Source organism: Anomalospiza imberbis, chromosome 14 (assembly GCF_031753505.1).
Source record: "Anomalospiza imberbis isolate Cuckoo-Finch-1a 21T00152 chromosome 14, ASM3175350v1, whole genome shotgun sequence".
Lineage (NCBI taxonomy): Eukaryota > Metazoa > Chordata > Aves > Passeriformes > Viduidae > Anomalospiza > Anomalospiza imberbis.
This window is the reverse complement of record NC_089694.1, coordinates 10,647,914-10,661,980: the sequence shown is the minus strand read 5'-3', so window position 1 is coordinate 10,661,980 and position 14,067 is coordinate 10,647,914. Positions and strand designations below refer to the sequence as shown.

At 37.8% G+C, this 14,067-nt stretch overlaps 1 protein-coding gene across 2 annotated transcripts in view; it reads left to right on the top strand.

Annotated features, from left to right (window-relative positions):
* The window catches only part of TENM1 (teneurin transmembrane protein 1), an 838,901-nt gene that overhangs the window by 323,266 nt on the left and 501,568 nt on the right, over window positions 1–14,067 (top strand). The window contains exon 1 of one of the 2 annotated variants that reach the window (XM_068204871.1): window positions 2,341–2,447. The exons of the other annotated variant lie outside the window; for it this stretch is intronic. The gene's annotated coding sequence lies outside the window, so the exon portion shown is untranslated. Of the gene's footprint in view, window positions 1–2,340; window positions 2,448–14,067 lie in introns of those variants that run through there. 2 annotated transcript variants of the gene reach the window in all.

Sequence of the window (14,067 nt, the reverse complement as noted above, 5' to 3'; positions counted from 1 at the left end):
ACACTCATAAAAGCAAACTGTTTCTCAGAGCACATATATATACACTAAGAACTTAACAGATTTTACGGTTATGGGGATGTTTTTTTCAAAAAAAAATCACAATAAAAGTAAGAAGCCTTTAGTGGTGAGTGGAATCATCTTAAACCAGTTCTAACTGATAATAAAGCAGCATAATAATGCTGGATAACCTTCAGTTATGCTTTGGAAATATTGTAATAGAATTGTAAACACAGGAAAACAATAATAAAATGTACCACTATTTTATATGAAATTAAAGAGGTGTGAAATGGAGCTCCATAGTTCTACATTTGTTATCTCTTTATAAAGTAATAATATTTCATTGCAATTGTCCAGGTAAATTCAGCTTCAAACTCTAAAAACTTATTTGTATTTTTCAGCATTTATTTTTAGCATGTTTTATAAAGTCACTTTTCAGTCCTCCTCTTTTGTAAGGACATGTGGAGCTAAAGATGTGTCAGCACAAATATGTTTGTAGATGAGTGGGTTTTTATGATTTCCATTTTGAGATAGCTTTTTCTTCTGATTTTCTCAATCTCAGCTGTAAACATTTCTGTTTCAAACAGTGCTAAACAAACACATCTTTTCTTATATTAAATACTTTAAACTAGGGGTCGACCTAAATTCAAGTCAGATTTTTTAACATTCTTTGAAGTAGAGAAACCAAGTGTTGCTACTCTTTTAAAACATCTCTGAAAGAGTTTTTCAGTATGTTCAATTGTTTGTTTATTTTAGAAGAAACATGAAACCAGTCTTGTTGTTTATGTTGAGATAATGAATCCTTTTGGTGTTTTGATTCTGCACTTGCAAGGAGCATAGAATAGATGGTAACAAGTAAATAAATACTCAATGTGTGGGACTGTCAGGAGGGGTTCACAGGAGTTTCAAAACATAAGCTCAACTGAAGTGACTACAGTAACATTAACTATTGGTAAATATTTATTTAAATTTCCCTGTTGTAAAATTGTAGCACATGCTCTCACTCTGTTCTGTAATATTAAATAAATTCAGGGTTCTAATTACTGTCAAGTCTGGAGAAGGTGATGGAAAGGAGCAGTTGGGACTCATGGAAAAAGCCGTGCTAGGAAAGGCTGGTGTAAAGGTTGTAGTGAAGTATTTTTGTGACTGAGGAAGGTGAAATGAAACCTCTATGCTTATTGGAGTTGGAGGGCAAAGGAAGCCTGCCTTTTTTGCTTTTAAATACTTTGGTTTATTAACAAGTAGGAGTTTTTTCTTTTTGCGGGGCGGGGGCGGGGGTTGTGGCTGTAAATAGAGGCAGACAGAAAAAAGGATAATTGTTTTATTTGTTTTGAACACCTATTTAGCACAGGGCTTGGAGCAATGAAGAAAATGCACAAAAGCTAACTTATTATTAATTTTTGAATGACATGAACAAATAAGTATGTTTAGTATTGATAAATAAGAATTATGAGAGATGGTGGAGAGGTTTTTTTTATAAATCAACAAAGCAGTATGATGTAAGCATTATAGATACAAAAAGTCATCTTAATTCAGTGACAAAGTGTGTCCTTCCTTGGATTAAAATAAATGTTTTAATAACAGAATAGCTTTTCAGCATAACAGGAAGGTTAAGCTGGGCAAGTCATGCAGTTCAGGCTTTGGCAACATCATCTCAATAAGGATTTTACATCATGAGATTGAAGTCTCTTTTGGCAAGTTATTGGAAAAGGAATTAAATTTCAGTTTCAGTGCTACAGTAACAGGACTTGAGCTCATGTAATTTTTCTCCTTCAGTTTTGCTATGAAAGTGAATTCCGATTGATTTGACTGTCTTATGAGAAATTGTGTGTAACAATAAATTCATGCTGTCAGATTTGGACTTACTTGAGGTGGACACATCAGAACTCACATGTCAAGCAGTGCCTGTGAACTCCACTGCTTTAAGGATGGATATTTTATTTATTAAAAGTCATTATAACCTATAAATAAGAGGTGAAAATGTTTACAGACCATCTCTCGTTCTCATACCAACAGAGAGAATTCAGACACTTAGAAGTGAAATAGGAATTAAATATTTGTGTGCAGCTATCTCATAAACAAACTTCACAAAAAATCTAACTGGAATGATAGCACCTGAACTTTTAGTGCAAACAGGGGTCCCAAGAACTTGTGTCATGCAAATATCTGTAGGCACACAGTGTGTGGTGATTGGGATGGGGCTGCGGCCCAGCCTCATCCCCAGTGGGCACAGCTGTGAGAAGCAGGTGAGCAGCACTGACAGCAATGAGCCATGGAGTGCCCAGGTGCACTGAGCAACCACCAAAGGGAACAGGGGGCACACAGGGGCACTGCAGGAACATGGGGGTATAAAAGGTTGGGCTGAAGAACAAGAAAGGCAGATGCTTGCAGCCTTCTGAAGTGACCTGATGTTGCTCTGTGTGGGCAGGTGCCTGAAGCCTTCTGAAGAGGTGAGGTGTTACTTTGTATGGGTTGAAGTTTTCTGAAATTGTATGGTGATACTCTGTGTGTATTGTGGCTGTCTCAACTGCCACATAGGCTGTAAGAAATATCCACTTGAGTACAATTTCATCTCCCAGTCCTTTCAAGCCTTGCAGCACAGAGCTTGGGTATATTTATATATATATATTTATATTTAGACTTTACCTTCCACAGTCCCTGTACTCCAGGAGCATTCCCAAATTAGGAAATCATTGTCTTTACAGCTTCTTTTAAAGGGAACTTGGTGCAATGCAGAAATGGCTTCATATAAAAATTATATCTTCCCTTGACCTATTAGCCTAGGAATGCTTGCAGTATTTTAGCTGTGTGACAAAGTTAGTGCCCCATTACAAAAGGGAGGTCATGTTGCCACTGATGCCTTGCCACTGGGTCCTGAGGGACAGGGTTAGAAGCCAAAACACATTGACCTGTTTGGTCATGGCTTGCTCGTAAGATGTGTGACTATGGAACTGAGTTTTAAATCAGTTGCATAAATCATAAACTTTGCTGGTTTTGCTGAGAGTGCAAGTCTCTGTTTCTTCCCAGTTATTATCTCACGCCTGGGAGCAGCTGTACCACTACCAACTACAAGTGTAAGGTTTTTCCTCTGTATTTATTTATGAAGTGGGTAGTTGTTTTAATATCTTTGGCTTGTCATTATAACAGTGGGTTTTCTTCCTGCCATTTAAGCTTGGAGGTATTTATACATTGTGTTTACTTAGCAGCAGACACTGGGAAAATGTTCTTTGAAGAGTTAGCCTTTTATGGGGCTTTGTTCTTACTAGCAAATAAATCTACCTATTCTGTGTCACAGAAGGAAGTCCCCTGTTCAAACAGTCTCTTGCAGTTGTAAACAGCAACGGACGGATTGCAGTTTTTTCTACTACTCATCTACTATCTATTTCTTGATTTTTATTTAGCAAGTTTGTTTTACCTATTGTTCTCAAAGGGCATTTTTTTTTTGGTGACTGGAGCAAAGTGAACACTTGCCTAAGAGTCTTCATTTTCATAATAATAATGTAGAAAAACTGCAGTAAAGAAAGTCTTCATTTACTATGGTAATGGTATAAACAGAATTGGGTAATGTTTTTGCAACAGGCAGAAAGCATACTTTGCATCTCTGCATAGCCAAAAAACAATAATGTTGCCTGCTCATGTCAAAGGAAGTCATGATTGCAGGAATTCTTGGCACTTGACAGTACTGGGCTACTGGATAGAATCCTCTTGGAGGCCTTTTTCAATCTAAATGGTTCTGTACTTATGTAATTCTGTGATTTGGTTTAGTTGGAATATATCACTCTGAAATTTTAGCTTGTGTAGAAAAAGATTCTTAATTATTGGGAGACATTTCATCAAAACAGACAGTCAAACTGGTTGTGGTTTTGTTGGTTATTTTTCTTTTCCCATTCCAATGTTAATTTCTGTCTTAGTACAGAGATAATAGAAGTGTTTTCTTTTTAAAAAGTGTATGTGCTTTCAGGAATTTCCTAAATATCTCCTGAAGGAACTGCTTTTCTAAAGCTTTTGAGTGTTCAATCTCGGCTTATTTCCAAGACTGCAACAAAGCAATTGCTTTTGTTTACACCCATTTCAGTTTAAGTATAAACAGAGAGTAAAATAAATGGTGGCACTGGTGGCTGTGTAAGAAACTGGAATATAGATGGTGATGTAGTTCTTTGGACATCTTTGCTCTGTGTGAGTGTAAATAATAGAGATTATGGTGATGCTTTTAATAAGAAAAAATTATTTTGTCTATCTAGTACCTCCTCTCACCTCATTTAACGATGTAGCTAGGACTGACAGCTAATGCCCAAGGAGAACAGTTTTTCCTCCAAAGCAATAAGGAAGGGGTTGGGTTTTCCCTTTGCCAGAGAGATCTACACCTGCCAGGACAAGGACCACATGTTTACTCTGAAGAGCCTCTGTTTTGCAAAAGTAATTTTCTGATAGGTCTGTGAGAAGCATTAAAGAAACAGAGCAAACTGGGGTCCTTCAGCCTGCTGCTGATGCAGCCTAGGAAAAAGTGTTAAGTCTCTAAGACACCTAAAACTTGTACAGGACCACAAAAAGTAGGTCTGGGGAAGAGGAGCATGCAGAGGAGCTTTAGGAGGAGGGCACCTGCCCCAAGCAGCAAAAAGGCTCAAAGTGTTGGGAGCAGTCTTTTATTCCCCACAAGTAATTTAAAACATAAATTTGCTGAACTGCAGCAATTTGAATAAATGCCCTTATGAAAACTCTACTGAGATGAGAGTCTTTTGACAGGAAGGTTTGGGCCTTTCCTTGTCTTTGCAGAGTTTTCCTGTGAAGAAGCTTACTGAGCTTTGGAGCTGTTCATCACAATGATATTGGCATAAGCCATGGCCCGTGGTGTGTTATGAGACTCAAACACCCAGAATCTCAAAGGAGTCTGTTTGCTGGGGACATTTACACTGCCCTTCCTCAGACTAAAGTTTGGTGGTCTCATAAAACCATTACCAAACAAATTGAATTCAATCTAAAAAATGCTTAATGGAAATTAGGCTGTTTTAGTTATATCTGCTGTGAGATCACAGCAGTTTTCACATAGTCATTAGAATTTTTTCCTACATTACTAAATCAAATTTGTTTTACTATTCTTTATTTCCCACTTTTTACCCTTTGATGTTCTAATGTTAAATTAATAGCCATTATCTTTCTGAAGATTTAATTTACACTAATTTAATTAACTTCGGTGCATCTTGGTAGATATTAATTACAACATCAATTCTAGCAATCAATAGTTCCTGGAAAATAGACCAACAATTATTGCCATAATTTGTAACAATGTAGGAAGCGTTTTTGTAATTGTTGTATTGCTCTATTTGATGGCAGAATTCTACCTAGCATGCTCAGGATTTCAAATAGTGGTCATTATTCAAATGTGATTCTTCTTCCCATGCTCTTGTTAACTATTAAGCATGGATGAATCATGTTTTCAGTTAATACAATATAGTTGTAACTCAGTGCACTCTGTTTAAATTGAATTTGTGCTGCAATTAAATTTTGACTTCAGTGATAAATATCTACATTTTCAGCAGGTATTTCTGGAAGAATTTAATAAAATTACTTCTTTTTGTGTCAAAGAATCTCATTAAACTAAGCTGGGATTTTTGTTTATTTTACCCTTTATGTCCATTTTATTCAGTGGATTAGGCAATCATCCTTGTAATTGAATTATGAACTTTATCCCATCTCCAAATGAAGTCTGTGTTGCTGGTAGTCACAGCAACCTAAGGGCCACTAGACATAATGTCTCACTTGAAATGGTTTGGATGTGGATTCCAATTCAGATAAGCAGCCAGTATTTCATATTGGGAGCTTATCTTGAATGCTCTGGGTCTGGAAAACTAAGCTGTTGTCAGAATTCTTCAAGGATTTCCTGTGCTTCTGACAACTCATCTTCAGATCAAAAGAAAAAAAAAAAAAACAGAAAAATTAATGGAGTAAACTATTAAATATTTTTATGTATATTTGTGGTGTTTGATGACACAAAACAGCATAAATTAATTCCAAGTCATTCATTTATAAGTGTTAAAATTCAGGTTGAGATGCTGTATTCCCAAAATTTTAGAAAATAATTTTCCTTGTGCAAAATGGAACTATTTTTCCTTTCTGTTTAAATATTCTACTACAATGTAGAAAAAGATTTTTTTTTCCTAATAATTGTGGGTTTATATTTGATAAGTGTGTAGATAAAAGTGTAGCCGGGAGGGAAATACAATAAGCAGGTATATATTTTATGACTATAGGTAGACATACAAATTAGGATCACAGTTAACTCCAGTTGTGTCAGGTATAATCACAGTATGTCAAAGCAGAATCATTTTCAACCAGGTTGTAGAGACCTTAGAATGATTATTTTAGATGCATTTTTACTGTTTTCTACCTTTCAGCTAGTGCCCAAGTAGCTAGCCATCTGGTTCTGTTAAATTTGTCTGTATTTGTGGGGGGTTGGGTAAATTGAAATATAATTCTGTTATTTATTAAGGAGATGTGGTTAACAGGTGTTATGCATACAGACAATGCATTAGGGAATGCTGATCTCATGCAGCTGATTTGCATTTGTTCAGCTGAACGTATTTGCTCCAGGGAGGCCAGGATGGGATTACATACATTAGTTCATTTAAAGTTCTACAGGTAAAGAATAACTTTCCTAGGGCAGTTTGCCTTACAGAATGTTGGGTTAGTCTGTAAAGTGATTTATTTAATATCCTGAAAATGTGCTGGTCAATTTTCTAGGACAGGTATTATAAGCTCTGTACGTTTCCCTAGGAGCCATTTTAAAGTTATCAAATCACCCTGAAAAGGTGCTGGCAAAGATAGACACAGTGCCCATCTTTGTAGTGATTTCAGCAGCAAAAGCTATATTTTCATTTAAGAATTAGTGGTTTTGCAACTCAGAGGCTCTATATATGTATGTATTAACAGCTGATGGTTTCAGAATTATTTTGCTTTGTGGTCATTATCCCTGGTTTCTGAAAGGGCTGAACTTCTCCCTAGCTTTTTTGCTCTGCTACATTAAACCTCAGATTTCTGCTGTGATAAATTTGTGTAACATGCTATATAATGATAGCAACTAATTGTTCAGGTTGACAAACCAATGTATTGACAGTGCAGAGCAACAGAGCTTTTGCTGCTGGAAAAAAAAAAATAATAAAGGTATAGTTCCACTCTGTGAATCTGACTGGGAGGAATTTTGTGCTCTGAGATTCTGCCCCCTGAAAAGGGAGTAAAGGTCTTCAGCTCTGTACTCACAAAGGCAAGTTGACTCAAAGCAGCCTTTTTTGGATACCAAGTAGTACAGTGTCACAAATTAATATAATTACATCTCTAGCAGGATGACTAATCTTGCTCTTTTTTAAGTATATGCTACCTCATAAGAGTGTAAGAATAAAAACAGGATAAAGCCTATAGCAATACAATTTTTTTACTGTTTGATTTATGTCTACTTGAAAATATGTGTATTTTCAAAAATAAACCCTTTTTCTATCCTGAAAAAATGAGATTCAACATCCCTCAGTAGCTAATTTTTAGCACTTAGAGGTTCCCTTGGGCTGCTGTCAGCTACAACTTATTGCATAGGGGCTTTCCACTAAACTCATTATAAAATCATTAGCCCCAAGGAAAACAGTGATGTTACAGACTGCACTTGTTATGGGCACTTTTGCAGCTGAATTGTACATTGTCAAACTTTATCAAATGGTGAGCTAAGAAAAATCATGGGATTAAACAGGCAAGCTGTTAATAGGGATGCTATAGAAGCTATATGTGTAAGGAGGAGTATTTCTCAGGAATTTTTTTTTTCCCCACCAGATTTTCATTTGCTGGATTATATTGTGGTAAGAAAAGAACTGTGGCAAAACATGGACCAAGTTATTAATGCTATTTGTCTTTCATTACATGTTAGTCAGGGGCCTTTTTTAATGAAATAGAATGTTTGTTTTGTAAGCAGAGTTTCCACATCATGAGTTTGTGACTGGAAGGTGGATTTTGGAAGGTACCTTTGGACCAAAAGTGTTGGTCATGTGAGAGTGGGTCTAGTTCAAGTTACCAATTACTTCCAAAGGTACAGAAGTTCAGTAACATCCTCAGAATGGCCCAAACTCTTTTAATATAATCATTTAAATGCCACAGATGTTTCTTGGTTAAGAAGCAGCAATACTTCTGAAAATGTGATCTTTGGAGAGCGAGCGCTCCCTTTTAGACAGGCAGTGTTCTGTAGTGCAGATTTTGATACGGGTTTTGTGAAGTTATCTGTGCCCAAGAATTGTCCTCATATTGTGAATATTGAGAAGAGAGCAAAATCATCAGTCCCTTGTCATATCTGTTTGGGAAAGCTTTCTGAAAGAGGTGGAAGCCAGGGAGACACTGGGGTAAAATTTCTAGGTGCAGGAAAACCCTGCTGCCATTTAAAGTGTATGCTACTACGTAAAGTCTGGAAGAGACCTTTGTCCAGATCAAGTTCTTTATTTAGAAAGAGTTCTTTATTTAAAAAGAGTCTGAGTTAAAAGCTTTTGACAAGAGGGCTGAGGAGCAGGGCCATAGCAATGGTGGCAAAGGTGGTGTCCACCAGGATTTGGGGTATGACTGAGGGGCTGCAGAGAATGTTTTGTGGTTGCGTTTCCACTACCAGGGCAGTAACAACTGCACAGATTTCACTTCTGTTTCTCATTTTAGTCTATACAGAGGATTTAAAATACACAACCTCTTTGTTCTAGTACAATACACTTCACTTTCTTTGCTGTGTGTGAGGCCGGTTAAGGACATAAGAACAGCATTTAAGGGTTTCCAGAGGACTTTAGTCTTCTGGACTTTTGGTCTTCTGGAACAGTCTTCTGCCTATTTCAGAAACTTTAGGATTAAACTTTTTTCTTTTTTTTTTTTTTCTGGAAAAAGTATATTTTCCTCTCTCATGTGGTCAAAGATAATGCCTTCAGGACACTAAATCAATAAAGCCATTTATTTCCCTGAAGAAAAAAGGTGCATAGCATAGGCTACCTCAACCAAGGGACTTGACTTGATTTTATTCTCTTTTTCACCATATTCATAAGCATTTCAAAAGCTGCTTTTTAAAGATTCTAGAAATTCCAATAGACATTCAAATAAGGATTTGAATTATAACTTCAGTGTGCCCTAGCACTGTCAAATGTTTTATCATAGAAAGGGCAGTAAAAATTTCCTCAAAGCCCTGGCACGTGAACAGACCCTTAACAGTCCCTAATGAGAAATCCACCTCGTGGACTAGAAGAGAAGCTGAAATGTCAGTTCTGGCAGCTGAAACGGTGCACTTAGCCCAGGATTTCCTCTAAGACAACTGAGAGGGCAGATGTTTCAATAAAAATGTTAAAAGTAAAGCATCCTGTCTGTGCCCCAAAGTCCCTAATTAATTAGTGGAGTTACTGGAGCTTGGTGGTACTTCTTAGTCCTACCACCTAAGCACCTTGGGGCAGCTGGAAACCGGCACTGAACAAATGGTAGGCGACTGCTCTGGAGTGATTCCAGGTAAAGAAAGCATTACCCAAAGAGCTCTCTGAGGAGGAAGAAATGTACAAATCAGAGAGACAGTAACTACAACTCTTGCTTTATTAAATAGAGCTGATATGGACCTGTCCTGATAACAAGGGCAACTATTTACCACTGCGTCATTTGTCATCAGAGCCAAGCTTGCAGAGCCAAGACCGTGAATCATGAGGGGAAGAGGGAAACAAAAGGATCTTTTTTTCTTTATTTCTTATTCTTGTTTTCAGATAAATGGCCATTAACTGACTCACTGCTGTGTTTTATTTATTTGTAGGTGAAGGAGTAAGAGGTTTGTTTGTGGGACTTTTTTTCCCCCTCCCCAGACTGTCTGAGAATCCTTTTGGTGTGAGATCAGCTTTCTTGTATTGACAACTAGCAATATATAAATGCGTGCACATGCATAGCAAGGGCCATTTGCTGCTGCTGCTGCTCAGTACTTCACTTTTTCTCTAGGAAGCATCCATAAAATAGCTGAAATGCTGATGTTATTAATATAGGTTGTATCAAATGCCTAGTGAGTAATTTTCTGAATATATGAAAGGATGTATCCTAATATATATGTTCATACAATGCAACCAGCATCAAAATGATACTTCTGGAAACACAAGGCTTTTATTTTGCTGATTTGGACCATAGTTATCTTGACAACAAAAGAAATAGTTTCATATAGCTTTATAATAAAGTTCTTTCAGAGCAGCAGAAAGAAGATAGACACTAAAATACTTGAGAAGAAAAGAACCAGTTGCTCACTCTATGTCAGTAAAGCTTCTCCAGCCTGAGTGACTGTGAGGCCTTTAGTCTGCCCATGTGCCAAGAGCCAGAGCTCGCAGCCCTGCGTGATCCCAGAGTAATATCCCACCTAATGCACCCCTTTGTCATGAGAATTTGCTGTAAGATATTGTTTGGTTTTATCTTTGAAATTTAACAACTGTTTGCAGAATTTTCTCTTGCAAGCCTTTTGTCCTGTTCAAACAAGCTGGAGTTCCAGAACAAAGCATTTGAAATCAAACGTTTCTTTCTTAGGCACTGCTCCAGTGGTTGCCATACAGTGCTATTTGCAAACAAAAACCTAAAACTGGAAAATAAATGTGTTATCTCAAATACAGTTGTGGGTGAATTTTAGTTTTTGGAGGTGAAAATTGAACTTTAGTTCTGAATTTTTTTGCAGCCAATAACAAAATCATCTTATAGACAAGATAGTGCTGTCCTTTGCATTGTTTGCTTTAGCAAACATTCTTGACTTTTTACATTTTGGTTCAAGGTCTTGGAGACTTCAAAGAATAATGCTATTTGAACTATGAAGTAGAAATGCCTTCCTTCTGTGTATAAATATCTGATTTTTTTTTTTTTTTAGCTATATGAAGGGGGTTTTCCCCAGTGAAGGTCAAATGATCTTATTTTAATAGGCAATGCTTGCAGTGTGATCATATCTAAAGATGTGACTGCCTTAATAAAATTTAGCTGGGTTGGCAGTTTTCATCTCTGAAGCTATGTGTCACCTTGTGAATAAGTCTCTAACGTATCCACAAGAGCTTGCTTATTCAAGTAAATTTTAATTTACTGATCTTTAAGATTGGAACAGGATCCTTGAACAGCATCTTAAGGAAGAAATATTAATACACTGCTTTTAAACTTCTCCCACTCTCTGTGACTCAAAGTCCAAACTTTATTTTTCCCACCCCTTCAGTGAAATCATTCCCCAGGGAGGGCTGCTCAGACCAAACTTATTAGCCACATTTTGCTATTTTTCTCCTGGTGAGATGAGACCCCAATGGTTTCAGTGTCTGTGACCTGTTCTTAACTGCAATATCAGTATCAACTGCTATTGTCATGATGGGGTAAATGTTGGCAGCCTTTTAGACACTTCCACCTGGTTGTGATTCAAAGCCATAGGAAACTTCAAATTTTGCATGATTTGGTGTCAAATCATAAATGTGCTTTGAAAACATAAATATGTCTAATCAAGCACTTAAGGAAGTCTTCTGAGGAAGCTAATTTACTGTTGAATATAAATCTCTAGTTTTCTTTTGCTGGGTTGGGGATTTTTAAGGAATAATTCACCTCATTCCTATGAAATAATGTTAGCACATTTCCATAACATTGAATTGAATAGGTGATTTGTTTATGGTAAAGTTGCATTTAATTAATAAATATAGTTTCTCATATTAAAAAAGGTCATTATATATATTTACTGAAAGAAGAGAAGTATTTGATTTAGAGTACAAATTGAAGGCTATAAGCTGGAAGTTTTCATAATGTCCTTCTCTTTCATTGGGATATATAAATACAATGTTTGTCTCAATGTTAGAACAAAAAAATAAGATTGGGGTGAATGAAATCTACAGGGTTCTTAAATATGCTTTGTTTTCTAAAGGGTGATGGTTTAAGGGTGAAGAATTAAAGGAAAAACGCATGAAGGGGCTACTGTTATGTGCTTTTATATAGTTTCATTTGCTTTACATGTACTGGAGGAAAACTGTGTCCGTATGGGAGGAGGACAGCAGGGACAGAGAAAAGCTCCAGTCCCTGCACTTGCCCCATCTCCTGCTTTGTGGACCCCCCAAGGCTGGAGCAGACAGGGACAAGGCCATCCCTTCATGTGCTGGGGACAGGCTCATGTGGCACCTGCAGTGACTGCAGCACACAGCTGCCTCTGTCCTCCTCGGGGTCCGCCTGAGGTCAGTGCAATTTTCCCCAGTCACTTGTCCCACACAGGGAGGTTGTGTAATTCACATGCTACTTGGGCAACAAAAGATTTCTTGAGTCCTGACCTAGATAAATCAAATAATATCCTAATTGGATATACGTAATTGGTGTTGGGAGGCATTTTTAGACAGTGTTTTCTATTTCCACTGGGAATATTTTCATTTTTCTGTTTATAATTTGCACCACAAATTTGTTTATTAACAATTCTTGGCATTTCTTTCATCTTCTTATGAATTTCTGCTTGAGAGCAAGGGAAGTATATCTTTGTTCTCAGGAAAGAAAAGTTACTTTGAGTTTTACTTTGAAGCACCCAATGATATAACTGAAATGTCATGAATAATTTAAGCAAACATTGATGCAAATGTTACTAGAAATAATCAAGGAACTTTAGAGGTTGTAAATAAAACCAATTTAAAGATGAAAATTGATGCAACTTGCAATTCTAATTTTGTATACATGCAAAAGCAGGACAAAATAGTATCTTGGAACATATGGGAATGGAACAAACAGCACCGACACTACGTGGGTGATTCATTTGTGAGTAAAAGAACTTAAATATCTTACTCTGGCTTGCATATATACAGCAAGAACACTGAATTAAAAAGCCTTTTAGATTTCTTCGTGATATTTTGAAAAAGATTCATTATGGAATCACAAAATGGTTTGGGGTGGAAGAGCCTTGTACACTGCCAGGGATGGGACATCCAGAGCTTCTCTGGGCAACCTGTTCCAGTGCCCCACCACCCTCACAGGGAAGAATTTCTTGCTAATATCCAACCTAAACCTACCCTCTTCCAGTTTGGATTTAGTAGCATATATCTTGCCAATAGCCTGAATGTAAATAGTTGTGCCATTAATATCTCTGTATGCTCCAACATTCTAAACTGCCTGACCTAAATGACCTTGTGGTACTTTTTTATAATATTGTCTTGTTTCCGGTAATTTAATCAAGGGAATTGCAGGGCAATTATGTTAGCGAGGGTATCATTCAACATCCATGATATCAGGTTTTCTGGTATCTTCAAGTCTTGCTTTCTTGTTCTGGGATTTTTGTGTTTGGTTGATTTTTATTTCTCTTGGTATTTTGAATATTACAGTCCATTTGCTAAGTATGTTTTATGCTTTGAGACAGTGTCTGTATGTAGTAGACAATCACAAAACTGATATTTCACCTCAGTGTTTCCATGTGCTTCATGTGCTTCTCCAAGTCCCCAAGGGATGTTTCTGTGCAGGGAAGGCTGTGTCCTTCCCAGGGCTGTGCTGGCAGCAAGGCACGAGTTCACAGGTGTCATTGTGGGTCCCAGGAGTGTCACAGGCACAGAGTTCACAGGTGTCATTGTGGGTCCCAGGAGTGTCACAGGCACAGAGCTCACAGGTGTCATTGTGGGTCCCAGGAGTGTCACAGGCACAGAGCTCACAGGTGTCATTGTGGGTCCCAGGAGTGTCACAGGCACAGAGCTCACAGGTGTCATTGTGGGTCCCAGGAGTGTCACAGGCACAGAGCTCACAGGTGTCATTGTGGGTCCCAGGAGTGTCACAGGCACAGAGCTCACAGGTGTCATTGTGGGTCCCAGGAGTGTCACAGGCACAGAGTTCACAGGTGTCATTGTGGGTCCCAGGAGTGTCACAGGCACAGAGTTCACAGGTGTCTTTGTGGGTCCCAGGAGTGTCACAGGCACAGAGTTCACAGGTGTCATTGTGGGTCTGAGGAGTGTCACAGGCACAGAGCTCACAGGTGTCATTCTGGGTGTCAGGAGTGTCACAGGCACAGAGTTCACAGGTGTCATTGTGGGTCCCAGGAGTGTCACAGGCACAGAGTTCACAGGTGTCATTGTGGGTCTGAGG